Here is a 14447-nt window from a genome sequence, read left to right as displayed (position 1 = left end):
CAGTATCAATTTTGTAAGTCTCTGATAGGACTAGGCTGGGGATCAAACCCATGACCTCCCGCATCCACAACGGACGCCCTAAACATTAGGCCACTGGAACGGTGTAGAGTGTCCATTGTGCTTTCAAGTGGGATCTGTTTGAATAGGTAATGATAGTTTCCCATCAGTTTGAGGCACACCATCCTTCAAACTTGGTCGTTACATTTGATATATACATTTGGCGTTTTCACTCTAATGTGAGTATAATTGGTGGAATTAAATAGAATAACCACAAAGGATAAAAGGTAATAATTCGAGCTAAGGAGACAAAATATCTGCCCCGGGTGAGGATCGAACTCACGACCTTCAGATTGCTCTCTACGATTGATTATGAGACTGACGCGCTACCTGCTGCGCTACCGAGGCTATATACATTTTCCATGAGAGATTATATCTTCAGGAGAAACTAAAAGCATTCTTCAGAAAGCATGCGCACCAGCATATGTCAAAAGAGCAAATGATTTACCCCGAGGCGCAGATGTAGAACATGGTAGAAAACACTATAACTAGTCATAAAACGTGTTCTAAACATCCATGATGGTCAACTACATTAACTTATAGGTAAGTTCATCTTATCGGTATTCTGATACCTCTATAAATTCTAAATGGATGGCAATACTAGTTGTTACAAGAAAATAGCCTCCCACTGTTGAGGGGTGGGTGATATTATTTAAATTTAGTGTTTATGATTGTACAAAATTATCATTATCGCGAAGGTTATAATGCCATTGGGAGCGTACGTTTCTACTTTATAAACATTAAGACTTATCAAACACGATTCACTGTGAGTTTTCATTTTCAACTCGTAGGTGAGGAATTTAAGCTACATAAAAATATTTTTTAATTTACTAAATGTTCAAAGGCAGGAACTGTGACTGAACTAGCTGCGTTTCATTTTAGCGCTTTCCGGATGGAGACGTTAACTGTGTTGAAGGACTGCCATGCAAACGAGCATATTCCAAGAAAAGTTGAAAGAGAATCATCTATCATGTGGTCTGAACATAGGACAAGTAAGAAGTCTTTCTATAGAAAGGCGATTGTGAGATTGGCCCTCATGTGTATTGAATCAATGGTCACATTGGAGGATTGTCAACTCTGATTGAGGCTATGCAACATTGATGCAATTTGCGAAACTGTGCTAGCGAAGGTCACCAATAATCAGTCGAATAATAAATCTGGCTCTCAAGGACAATACATGAGTATAACAAGAAATAACAGTTGACCCATGAACCGTCCTTGTGGGCTGATGAATACATATCGATACATCCATTCAGTCAATGAAAACAATTTCAAACAAATATTTTGGAGTTAAATATTATACAGGTCTCCCCAGTCAATGTTCGAAAAATATCGTTAGAACACTGATCATATCATGTGTTAAAACTTTTCTATTCACGGATCGGTAACTGAAAGCGACAAATATGCATTATAATTTTCTCTGTAGAAAATAAACCACAAAATGCTTTCATTACATGATGGCATGGAGTTTGTTGAATTGTATGTGATTGGAAAGAGAAAACCATTCCTCGTGTAACATTAACTCATACAAATACCATTAATACTAGTACTACTACTACCACTAACACTACTACTGCTACTCCTACTACTACTACTAACACATGTATAATGTTCGGAACACTTTCTCTGGATTCCTGTTGAAGACAGAACTCCTTCTTTAGAAAGGACATATAGACGTCGTCAAATCAGCGTAATTTAGGTGAATCAGGTTCTTACTTTAATATTGTGATAGTGAATCCTATTCCGATTGATGAAACAATGGATCTTGCCCATGAGGAAATGTTTTCCAAAATATACTCGTTTGGAAATCTAGATATTGTTACGCGTTATTATGTTTATGACCTCGGGCCCTGATGGGCGCCCTCCAATTGGAAGTAGGTCAAACCTAATTGAGTGTGCTAACACCAATGGCTGATTTATCGTGACGTCACCAGTAGGAAGACTGATATGCACCGAGGTACGACGCTTTCTATATTGATTACAGTGCGGCACGTTCGTTTTTTAGCCTTTGCTATGCAAACGGTATTTTGTTGCGAATTATATTTATTGAAATTGTATTTGAATCGAATTAGTTAACGTATATTATAGTAGTTATTATTTCTTCCCCGGTTGTTTTCAAATGATGGCTACATTGTTGTATATATCTTTTAGGGTCGGGTGCATTGAGCTGCTTGACTTGACCCTAATATGTATGTATTAATGCAGTTGATAAGAATGATGATATTATAAACTGGAAAAATGTTGGTTTGGGTTATAACTTGCTTTCATCCACTCCGGGCCAAATACATTCCACATAGTCCTACTCGCAGATGAACCATTTCCATTGAATGACGACACGTTCCCTACTTAGGCGTATCCGAAAGGTTTCCTTTTGATGGGTAGCAGCACGTCGACGACACACAAATCCACCATATTTGCTGTGTGTGAGTGAACTGGCTTGGATGGGGTTCCTGATGGCCCTCAAAGATGACAGACAAAAGTTCGAAGCGTTGTTCAAACTATGTCAATGAACGTAGAGTTTTGCTAGGCGGTTTGAAAATGTATCATCTATCGGCAAATGTGTCTTCTATTAAAGCACGATAATGGTCGCTGGCAGACTAAGAAACTGATGAATGTACAATCGTTTTCAAAGTGGGTTATAAACCTATACTCCCTGTTCTATGCTTACAGTTTTTCAAGAGATCGATGTCATGATACGGTATGATGATTAAATTACTCCAGATCATAAGTCTTTGTCTTTGAGAATTTAGGTAGCGAGCACACATATTCAAACTGAAGTAACGAATAGATATGTTTTAACAAATATTATTTGCAAATGTTATATCTGACACCAGACAGTGAATATATTTATTAATGTAAGAGCAGAAAGTTGGCGGGATCGAGACCGACAGATTTTTGTCCTAATATACGCATGGGAAGAAGATTATATTTATGTAACAAACGTGTAATTGTATTATATCCTTTGGTCCCCGTTTCATGTTTATGAATACAGACTTCCACAGATCAATACAGACTTCAATTGACCATTACCAAATGCAAAAGTGTCATCTTCCCTGTAACTTATGCTCGACGGATAGAACAATATTTGCCTTTCTTTGTTGCAAGTTGTTTTTAAAATAGTCAAGTTTGATACTGTACTCAAGTATCACGTGCATGTACCTTTTCTGTCTTTACAGGAGAGAGAGAGAGAGAGAGAGTGTGTGTGTTTTTGTTTGATTTGGATTTTTAACGTAGCTTTAACAATTTTTCAATCATATAGGTACGTTGTCTGCAGTGTGGCAGTTTATAGTGATGCCTAGCACTGGGGCATCATGTCGCAGACACGTAGCATGATGTCCCACCCAGTCCCATTATCCTGAGACCAGGCCAACCAGTTCTATCACTAACTTCTTAATGCTGAGCACCTAGAGAGGCAGTTGTCAGTATCAATTTTGTAAGTCTCTGATAGGACTAGGCTGGGGATCAAACCCATGACCTCCCGCATCCACAACGGACGCCCTAAACATTAGGCCACTGGAACGGTGTAGAGTGTCCATTGTGCTTTCAAGTGGGATCTGTTTGAATAGGTAATGATAGTTTCCCATCAGTTTGAGGCACACCATCCTTCAAACTTGGTCGTTACATTTGATATATACATTTGGCGTTTTCACTCTAATGTGAGTATAATTGGTGGAATTAAATAGAATAACCACAAAGGATAAAAGGTAATAATTCGAGCTAAGGAGACAAAATATCTGCCCCGGGTGAGGATCGAACTCACGACCTTCAGATTGCTCTCTACGATTGATTATGAGACTGACGCGCTACCTGCTGCGCTACCGAGGCTATATACATTTTCCATGAGAGATTATATCTTCAGGAGAAACTAAAAGCATTCTTCAGAAAGCATGCGCACCAGCATATGTCAAAAGAGCAAATGATTTACCCCGAGGCGCAGATGTAGAACATGGTAGAAAACACTATAACTAGTCATAAAACGTGTTCTAAACATCCATGATGGTCAACTACATTAACTTATAGGTAAGTTCATCTTATCGGTATTCTGATACCTCTATAAATTCTAAATGGATGGCAATACTAGTTGTTACAAGAAAATAGCCTCCCACTGTTGAGGGGTGGGTGATATTATTTAAATTTAGTGTTTATGATTGTACAAAATTATCATTATCGCGAAGGTTATAATGCCATTGGGAGCGTACGTTTCTACTTTATAAACATTAAGACTTATCAAACACGATTCACTGTGAGTTTTCATTTTCAACTCGTAGGTGAGGAATTTAAGCTACATAAAAATATTTTTTAATTTACTAAATGTTCAAAGGCAGGAACTGTGACTGAACTAGCTGCGTTTCATTTTAGCGCTTTCCGGATGGAGACGTTAACTGTGTTGAAGGACTGCCATGCAAACGAGCATATTCCAAGAAAAGTTGAAAGAGAATCATCTATCATGTGGTCTGAACATAGGACAAGTAAGAAGTCTTTCTATAGAAAGGCGATTGTGAGATTGGCCCTCATGTGTATTGAATCAATGGTCACATTGGAGGATTGTCAACTCTGATTGAGGCTATGCAACATTGATGCAATTTGCGAAACTGTGCTAGCGAAGGTCACCAATAATCAGTCGAATAATAAATCTGGCTCTCAAGGACAATACATGAGTATAACAAGAAATAACAGTTGACCCATGAACCGTCCTTGTGGGCTGATGAATACATATCGATACATCCATTCAGTCAATGAAAACAATTTCAAACAAATATTTTGGAGTTAAATATTATACAGGTCTCCCCAGTCAATGTTCGAAAAATATCGTTAGAACACTGATCATATCATGTGTTAAAACTTTTCTATTCACGGATCGGTAACTGAAAGCGACAAATATGCATTATAATTTTCTCTGTAGAAAATAAACCACAAAATGCTTTCATTACATGATGGCATGGAGTTTGTTGAATTGTATGTGATTGGAAAGAGAAAACCATTCCTCGTGTAACATTAACTCATACAAATACCATTAATACTAGTACTACTACTACCACTAACACTACTACTGCTACTCCTACTACTACTACTAACACATGTATAATGTTCGGAACACTTTCTCTGGATTCCTGTTGAAGACAGAACTCCTTCTTTAGAAAGGACATATAGACGTCGTCAAATCAGCGTAATTTAGGTGAATCAGGTTCTTACTTTAATATTGTGATAGTGAATCCTATTCCGATTGATGAAACAATGGATCTTGCCCATGAGGAAATGTTTTCCAAAATATACTCGTTTGGAAATCTAGATATTGTTACGCGTTATTATGTTTATGACCTCGGGCCCTGATGGGCGCCCTCCAATTGGAAGTAGGTCAAACCTAATTGAGTGTGCTAACACCAATGGCTGATTTATCGTGACGTCACCAGTAGGAAGACTGATATGCACCGAGGTACGACGCTTTCTATATTGATTACAGTGCGGCACGTTCGTTTTTTAGCCTTTGCTATGCAAACGGTATTTTGTTGCGAATTATATTTATTGAAATTGTATTTGAATCGAATTAGTTAACGTATATTATAGTAGTTATTATTTCTTTCCCGGTTGTTTTCAAATGATGGCTACATTGTTGTATATATCTTTTAGGGTCGGGTGCATTGAGCTGCTTGACTTGACCCTAATATGTATGTATTAATGCAGTTGATAAGAATGATGATATTATAAACTGGAAAAATGTTGGTTTGGGTTATAACTTGCTTTCATCCACTCCGGGCCAAATACATTCCACATAGTCCTACTCGCAGATGAACCATTTCCATTGAATGACGACACGTTCCCTACTTAGGCGTATCCGAAAGGTTTCCTTTTGATGGGTAGCAGCACGTCGACGACACACAAATCCACCATATTTGCTGTGTGTGAGTGAACTGGCTTAGATGGGGTTCCTGATGGCCCTCAAAGATGACAGACAAAAGTTCGAAGCGTTGTTCAAACTATGTCAATGAACGTAGAGTTTTGCTAGGCGGTTTGAAAATGTATCATCTATCGGCAAATGTGTCTTCTATTAAAGCACGATAATGGTCGCTGGCAGACTAAGAAACTGATGAATGTACAATCGTTTTCAAAGTGGGTTATAAACCTATACTCCCTGTTCTATGCTTACAGTTTTTCAGGAGATCGATGTCATGATACGGTATGATGATTAAATTACTCCAGATCATAAGTCTTTGTCTTTGAGAATTTAGGTAGCGAGCACACATATTCAAACTGAAGTAACGAATAGATATGTTTTAACAAATATTATTTGCAAATGTTATATCTGACACCAGACAGTGAATATATTTATTAATGTAAGAGCAGAAAGTTGGCGGGATCGAGACCGACAGATTTTTGTCCTAATATACGCATGGGAAGAAGATTATATTTATGTAACAAACGTGTAATTGTATTATATCCTTTGGTCCCCGTTTCATGTTTATGAATACAGACTTCCACAGATCAATACAGACTTCAATTGACCATTACCAAATGCAAAAGTGTCATCTTCCCTGTAACTTATGCTCGACGGATAGAACAATATTTGCCTTTCTTTGTTGCAAGTTGTTTTTAAAATAGTCAAGTTTGATACTGTACTCAAGTATCACGTGCATGTACCTTTTCTGTCTTTACAGGAGAGAGAGAGAGAGAGAGAGAGAGAGAGAGAGAGAGAGAGAGAGAGAGAGAGAGAGTGTGTTTTTGTTTGATTTGGATTTTTAACGTAGCTTTAACAATTTTTCAATCATATAGGTACGTTGTCTGCAGTGTGGCAGTTTATAGTGATGCCTAGCACTGGGGCATCATGTCGCAGACACGTAGCATGATGTCCCACCCAGTCCCATTATCCTGAGACCAGGCCAACCAGTTCTATCACTAACTTCTTAATGCTGAGCACCTAGAGAGGCAGTTGTCAGTATCAATTTTGTAAGTCTCTGATAGGACTAGGCTGGGGATCAAACCCATGACCTCCCGCATCCACAACGGACGCCCTAAACATTAGGCCACTGGAACGGTGTAGAGTGTCCATTGTGCTTTCAAGTGGGATCTGTTTGAATAGGTAATGATAGTTTCCCATCAGTTTGAGGCACACCATCCTTCAAACTTGGTCGTTACATTTGATATATACATTTGGCGTTTTCACTCTAATGTGAGTATAATTGGTGGAATTAAATAGAATAACCACAAAGGATAAAAGGTAATAATTCGAGCTAAGGAGACAAAATATCTGCCCCGGGTGAGGATCGAACTCACGACCTTCAGATTGCTCTCTACGATTGATTATGAGACTGACGCGCTACCTGCTGCGCTACCGAGGCTATATACATTTTCCATGAGAGATTATATCTTCAGGAGAAACTAAAAGCATTCTTCAGAAAGCATGCGTACCAGCATATGTCAAAAGAGCAAATGATTTACCCCGAGGCGCAGATGTAGAACATGGTAGAAAACACTATAACTAGTCATAAAACGTGTTCTAAACATCCATGATGGTCAACTACATTAACTTATAGGTAAGTTCATCTTATCGGTATTCTGATACCTCTATAAATTCTAAATGGATGGCAATACTAGTTGTTACAAGAAAATAGCCTCCCACTGTTGAGGGGTGGGTGATATTATTTAAATTTAGTGTTTATGATTGTACAAAATTATCATTATCGCGAAGGTTATAATGCCATTGGGAGCGTACGTTTCTACTTTATAAACATTAAGACTTATCAAACACGATTCACTGTGAGTTTTCATTTTCAACTCGTAGGTGAGGAATTTAAGCTACATAAAAATATTTTTTAATTTACTAAATGTTCAAAGGCAGGAACTGTGACTGAACTAGCTGCGTTTCATTTTAGCGCTTTCCGGATGGAGACGTTAACTGTGTTGAAGGACTGCCATGCAAACGAGCATATTCCAAGAAAAGTTGAAAGAGAATCATCTATCATGTGGTCTGAACATAGGACAAGTAAGAAGTCTTTCTATAGAAAGGCGATTGTGAGATTGGCCCTCATGTGTATTGAATCAATGGTCACATTGGAGGATTGTCAACTCTGATTGAGGCTATGCAACATTGATGCAATTTGCGAAACTGTGCTAGCGAAGGTCACCAATAATCAGTCGAATAATAAATCTGGCTCTCAAGGACAATACATGAGTATAACAAGAAATAACAGTTGACCCATGAACCGTCCTTGTGGGCTGATGAATACATATCGATACATCCATTCAGTCAATGAAAACAATTTCAAACAAATATTTTGGAGTTAAATATTATACAGGTCTCCCCAGTCAATGTTCGAAAAATATCGTTAGAACACTGATCATATCATGTGTTAAAACTTTTCTATTCACGGATCGGTAACTGAAAGCGACAAATATGCATTATAATTTTCTCTGTAGAAAATAAACCACAAAATGCTTTCATTACATGATGGCATGGAGTTTGTTGAATTGTATGTGATTGGAAAGAGAAAACCATTCCTCGTGTAACATTAACTCATACAAATACCATTAATACTAGTACTACTACTACCACTAACACTACTACTGCTACTCCTACTACTACTACTAACACATGTATAATGTTCGGAACACTTTCTCTGGATTCCTGTTGAAGACAGAACTCCTTCTTTAGAAAGGACATATAGACGTCGTCAAATCAGCGTAATTTAGGTGAATCAGGTTCTTACTTTAATATTGTGATAGTGAATCCTATTCCGATTGATGAAACAATGGATCTTGCCCATGAGGAAATGTTTTCCAAAATATACTCGTTTGGAAATCTAGATATTGTTACGCGTTATTATGTTTATGACCTCGGGCCCTGATGGGCGCCCTCCAATTGGAAGTAGGTCAAACCTAATTGAGTGTGCTAACACCAATGGCTGATTTATCGTGACGTCACCAGTAGGAAGACTGATATGCACCGAGGTACGACGCTTTCTATATTGATTACAGTGCGGCACGTTCGTTTTTTAGCCTTTGCTATGCAAACGGTATTTTGCTGCGAATTATATTTATTGAAATTGTATTTGAATCGAATTAGTTAACGTATATTATAGTAGTTATTATTTCTTTCCCGGTTGTTTTCAAATGATGGCTACATTGTTGTATATATCTTTTAGGGTCGGGTGCATTGAGCTGCTTGACTTGACCCTAATATGTATGTATTAATGCAGTTGATAAGAATGATGATATTGTAAACTGGAAAAATGTTGGTTTGGGTTATAACTTGCTTTCATCCACTCCGGGCCAAATACATTCCACATAGTCCTACTCGCAGATGAACCATTTCCATTGAATGACGACACGTTCCCTACTTAGGCGTATCCGAAAGGTTTCCTTTTGATGGGTAGCAGCACGTCGACGACACACAAATCCACCATATTTGCTGTGTGTGAGTGAACTGGCTTAGATGGGGTTCCTGATGGCCCTCAAAGATGACAGACAAAAGTTCGAAGCGTTGTTCAAACTATGTCAATGAACGTAGAGTTTTGCTAGGCGGTTTGAAAATGTATCATCTATCGGCAAATGTGTCTTCTATTAAAGCACGATAATGGTCGCTGGCAGACTAAGAAACTGATGAATGTACAATCGTTTTCAAAGTGGGTTATAAACCTATACTCCCTGTTCTATGCTTACAGTTTTTCAGGAGATCGATGTCATGATACGGTATGATGATTAAATTACTCCAGATCATAAGTCTTTGTCTTTGAGAATTTAGGTAGCGAGCACACATATTCAAACTGAAGTAACGAATAGATATGTTTTAACAAATATTATTTGCAAATGTTATATCTGACACCAGACAGTGAATATATTTATTAATGTAAGAGCAGAAAGTTGGCGGGATCGAGACCGACAGATTTTTGTCCTAATATACGCATGGGAAGAAGATTATATTTATGTAACAAACGTGTAATTGTATTATATCCTTTGGTCCCCGTTTCATGTTTATGAATACAGACTTCCACAGATCAATACAGACTTCAATTGACCATTACCAAATGCAAAAGTGTCATCTTCCCTGTAACTTATGCTCGACGGATAGAACAATATTTGCCTTTCTTTGTTGCAAGTTGTTTTTAAAATAGTCAAGTTTGATACTGTACTCAAGTATCACGTGCATGTACCTTTTCTGTCTTTACAGGAGAGAGAGAGAGAGAGAGAGAGAGAGAGAGAGAGAGAGAGTGTGTTTTTGTTTGATTTGGATTTTTAACGTAGCTTTAACAATTTTTCAATCATATAGGTACGTTGTCTGCAGTGTGGCAGTTTATAGTGATGCCTAGCACTGGGGCATCATGTCGCAGACACGTAGCATGATGTCCCACCCAGTCCCATTATCCTGAGACCAGGCCAACCAGTTCTATCACTAACTTCTTAATGCTGAGCACCTAGAGAGGCAGTTGTCAGTATCAATTTTGTAAGTCTCTGATAGGACTAGGCTGGGGATCAAACCCATGACCTCCCGCATCCACAACGGACGCCCTAAACATTAGGCCACTGGAACGGTGTAGAGTGTCCATTGTGCTTTCAAGTGGGATCTGTTTGAATAGGTAATGATAGTTTCCCATCAGTTTGAGGCACACCATCCTTCAAACTTGGTCGTTACATTTGATATATACATTTGGCGTTTTCACTCTAATGTGAGTATAATTGGTGGAATTAAATAGAATAACCACAAAGGATAAAAGGTAATAATTCGAGCTAAGGAGACAAAATATCTGCCCCGGGTGAGGATCGAACTCACGACCTTCAGATTGCTCTCTACGATTGATTATGAGACTGACGCGCTACCTGCTGCGCTACCGAGGCTATATACATTTTCCATGAGAGATTATATCTTCAGGAGAAACTAAAAGCATTCTTCAGAAAGCATGCGCACCAGCATATGTCAAAAGAGCAAATGATTTACCCCGAGGCGCAGATGTAGAACATGGTAGAAAACACTATAACTAGTCATAAAACGTGTTCTAAACATCCATGATGGTCAACTACATTAACTTATAGGTAAGTTCATCTTATCGGTATTCTGATACCTCTATAAATTCTAAATGGATGGCAATACTAGTTGTTACAAGAAAATAGCCTCCCACTGTTGAGGGGTGGGTGATATTATTTAAATTTAGTGTTTATGATTGTACAAAATTATCATTATCGCGAAGGTTATAATGCCATTGGGAGCGTACGTTTCTACTTTATAAACATTAAGACTTATCAAACACGATTCACTGTGAGTTTTCATTTTCAACTCGTAGGTGAGGAATTTAAGCTACATAAAAATATTTTTTAATTTACTAAATGTTCAAAGGCAGGAACTGTGACTGAACTAGCTGCGTTTCATTTTAGCGCTTTCCGGATGGAGACGTTAACTGTGTTGAAGGACTGCCATGCAAACGAGCATATTCCAAGAAAAGTTGAAAGAGAATCATCTATCATGTGGTCTGAACATAGGACAAGTAAGAAGTCTTTCTATAGAAAGGCGATTGTGAGATTGGCCCTCATGTGTATTGAATCAATGGTCACATTGGAGGATTGTCAACTCTGATTGAGGCTATGCAACATTGATGCAATTTGCGAAACTGTGCTAGCGAAGGTCACCAATAATCAGTCGAATAATAAATCTGGCTCTCAAGGACAATACATGAGTATAACAAGAAATAACAGTTGACCCATGAACCGTCCTTGTGGGCTGATGAATACATATCGATACATCCATTCAGTCAATGAAAACAATTTCAAACAAATATTTTGGAGTTAAATATTATACAGGTCTCCCCAGTCAATGTTCGAAAAATATCGTTAGAACACTGATCATATCATGTGTTAAAACTTTTCTATTCACGGATCGGTAACTGAAAGCGACAAATATGCATTATAATTTTCTCTGTAGAAAATAAACCACAAAATGCTTTCATTACATGATGGCATGGAGTTTGTTGAATTGTATGTGATTGGAAAGAGAAAACCATTCCTCGTGTAACATTAACTCATACAAATACCATTAATACTAGTACTACTACTACCACTAACACTACTACTGCTACTCCTACTACTACTACTAACACATGTATAATGTTCGGAACACTTTCTCTGGATTCCTGTTGAAGACAGAACTCCTTCTTTAGAAAGGACATATAGACGTCGTCAAATCAGCGTAATTTAGGTGAATCAGGTTCTTACTTTAATATTGTGATAGTGAATCCTATTCCGATTGATGAAACAATGGATCTTGCCCATGAGGAAATGTTTTCCAAAATATACTCGTTTGGAAATCTAGATATTGTTACGCGTTATTATGTTTATGACCTCGGGCCCTGATGGGCGCCCTCCAATTGGAAGTAGGTCAAACCTAATTGAGTGTGCTAACACCAATGGCTGATTTATCGTGACGTCACCAGTAGGAAGACTGATATGCACCGAGGTACGACGCTTTCTATATTGATTACAGTGCGGCACGTTCGTTTTTTAGCCTTTGCTATGCAAACGGTATTTTGTTGCGAATTATATTTATTGAAATTGTATTTGAATCGAATTAGTTAACGTATATTATAGTAGTTATTATTTCTTTCCCGGTTGTTTTCAAATGATGGCTACATTGTTGTATATATCTTTTAGGGTCGGGTGCATTGAGCTGCTTGACTTGACCCTAATATGTATGTATTAATGCAGTTGATAAGAATGATGATATTATAAACTGGAAAAATGTTGGTTTGGGTTATAACTTGCTTTCATCCACTCCGGGCCAAATACATTCCACATAGTCCTACTCGCAGATGAACCATTTCCATTGAATGACGACACGTTCCCTACTTAGGCGTATCCGAAAGGTTTCCTTTTGATGGGTAGCAGCACGTCGACGACACACAAATCCACCATATTTGCTGTGTGTGAGTGAACTGGCTTAGATGGGGTTCCTGATGGCCCTCAAAGATGACAGACAAAAGTTCGAAGCGTTGTTCAAACTATGTCAATGAACGTAGAGTTTTGCTAGGCGGTTTGAAAATGTATCATCTATCGGCAAATGTGTCTTCTATTAAAGCACGATAATGGTCGCTGGCAGACTAAGAAACTGATGAATGTACAATCGTTTTCAAAGTGGGTTATAAACCTATACTCCCTGTTCTATGCTTACAGTTTTTCAGGAGATCGATGTCATGATACGGTATGATGATTAAATTACTCCAGATCATAAGTCTTTGTCTTTGAGAATTTAGGTAGCGAGCACACATATTCAAACTGAAGTAACGAATAGATATGTTTTAACAAATATTATTTGCAAATGTTATATCTGACACCAGACAGTGAATATATTTATTAATGTAAGAGCAGAAAGTTGGCGGGATCGAGACCGACAGATTTTTGTCCTAATATACGCATGGGAAGAAGATTATATTTATGTAACAAACGTGTAATTGTATTATATCCTTTGGTCCCCGTTTCATGTTTATGAATACAGACTTCCACAGATCAATACAGACTTCAATTGACCATTACCAAATGCAAAAGTGTCATCTTCCCTGTAACTTATGCTCGACGGATAGAACAATATTTGCCTTTCTTTGTTGCAAGTTGTTTTTAAAATAGTCAAGTTTGATACTGTACTCAAGTATCACGTGCATGTACCTTTTCTGTCTTTACAGGAGAGAGAGAGAGAGAGAGAGAGAGAGAGAGAGAGAGAGAGAGAGAGAGAGAGAGAGAGAGAGAGAGAGAGAGAGAGAGAGAGAGAGAGAGAGAGAGAGAGAGAGAGAGAGTGTGTTTTTGTTTGATTTGGATTTTTAACGTAGCTTTAACAATTTTTCAATCATATAGGTACGTTGTCTGCAGTGTGGCAGTTTATAGTGATGCCTAGCACTGGGGCATCATGTCGCAGACACGTAGCATGATGTCCCACCCAGTCCCATTATCCTGAGACCAGGCCAACCAGTTCTATCACTAACTTCTTAATGCTGAGCACCTAGAGAGGCAGTTGTCAGTATCAATTTTGTAAGTCTCTGATAGGACTAGGCTGGGGATCAAACCCATGACCTCCCGCATCCACAACGGACGCCCTAAACATTAGGCCACTGGAACGGTGTAGAGTGTCCATTGTGCTTTCAAGTGGGATCTGTTTGAATAGGTAATGATAGTTTCCCATCAGTTTGAGGCACACCATCCTTCAAACTTGGTCGTTACATTTGATATATACATTTGGCGTTTTCACTCTAATGTGAGTATAATTGGTGGAATTAAATAGAATAACCACAAAGGATAAAAGGTAATAATTCGAGCTAAGGAGACAAAATATCTGCCCCGGGTGAGGATCGAACTCACGACCTTCAGATTGCTCTCTACGATTGATTATGAGACTGACGCGCTACCTGCTGCGCTACCGAGGC

The 14447-nt window shown here is 38.3% G+C and overlaps 5 non-coding genes across 5 annotated transcripts; all 5 read right to left on the bottom strand.

Moving 5' to 3' along the window:
* Window positions 1-315: 315 nt before the first annotated feature.
* Trnam-cau (transfer RNA methionine (anticodon CAU)) lies at window positions 316-405 on the bottom strand. Its single transcript is given in 2 exon segments — window positions 316-351; window positions 369-405. It is a non-coding gene; the product is annotated as a tRNA-Met (tRNA).
* Window positions 406-3792: 3387 nt separating this feature from the next.
* Trnam-cau (transfer RNA methionine (anticodon CAU)) lies at window positions 3793-3882 on the bottom strand. The gene is given in 2 exon segments: window positions 3793-3828; window positions 3846-3882. It is a non-coding gene; the product is annotated as a tRNA-Met (tRNA).
* A 3419-nt stretch (window positions 3883-7301) lies between these two features.
* On the bottom strand, window positions 7302-7391 carry Trnam-cau (transfer RNA methionine (anticodon CAU)). Its single transcript is given in 2 exon segments — window positions 7302-7337; window positions 7355-7391. It is a non-coding gene; the product is annotated as a tRNA-Met (tRNA).
* Window positions 7392-10794: 3403 nt separating this feature from the next.
* On the bottom strand, window positions 10795-10884 carry Trnam-cau (transfer RNA methionine (anticodon CAU)). The gene is given in 2 exon segments: window positions 10795-10830; window positions 10848-10884. It is a non-coding gene; the product is annotated as a tRNA-Met (tRNA).
* Window positions 10885-14357: 3473 nt separating this feature from the next.
* Trnam-cau (transfer RNA methionine (anticodon CAU)) lies at window positions 14358-14447 on the bottom strand. Its single transcript is given in 2 exon segments — window positions 14358-14393; window positions 14411-14447. It is a non-coding gene; the product is annotated as a tRNA-Met (tRNA).

Source organism: Sinohyriopsis cumingii, chromosome 15 (genome assembly GCF_028554795.1).
Source record: "Sinohyriopsis cumingii isolate HCF-2022 chromosome 15, ASM2855479v2, whole genome shotgun sequence".
Taxonomy (NCBI): Eukaryota; Metazoa; Mollusca; class Bivalvia; order Unionida; family Unionidae; genus Sinohyriopsis; species Sinohyriopsis cumingii.
Note: the sequence above shows the minus strand (reverse complement) of the source record. Positions and strands in the feature narration are given on the sequence as shown.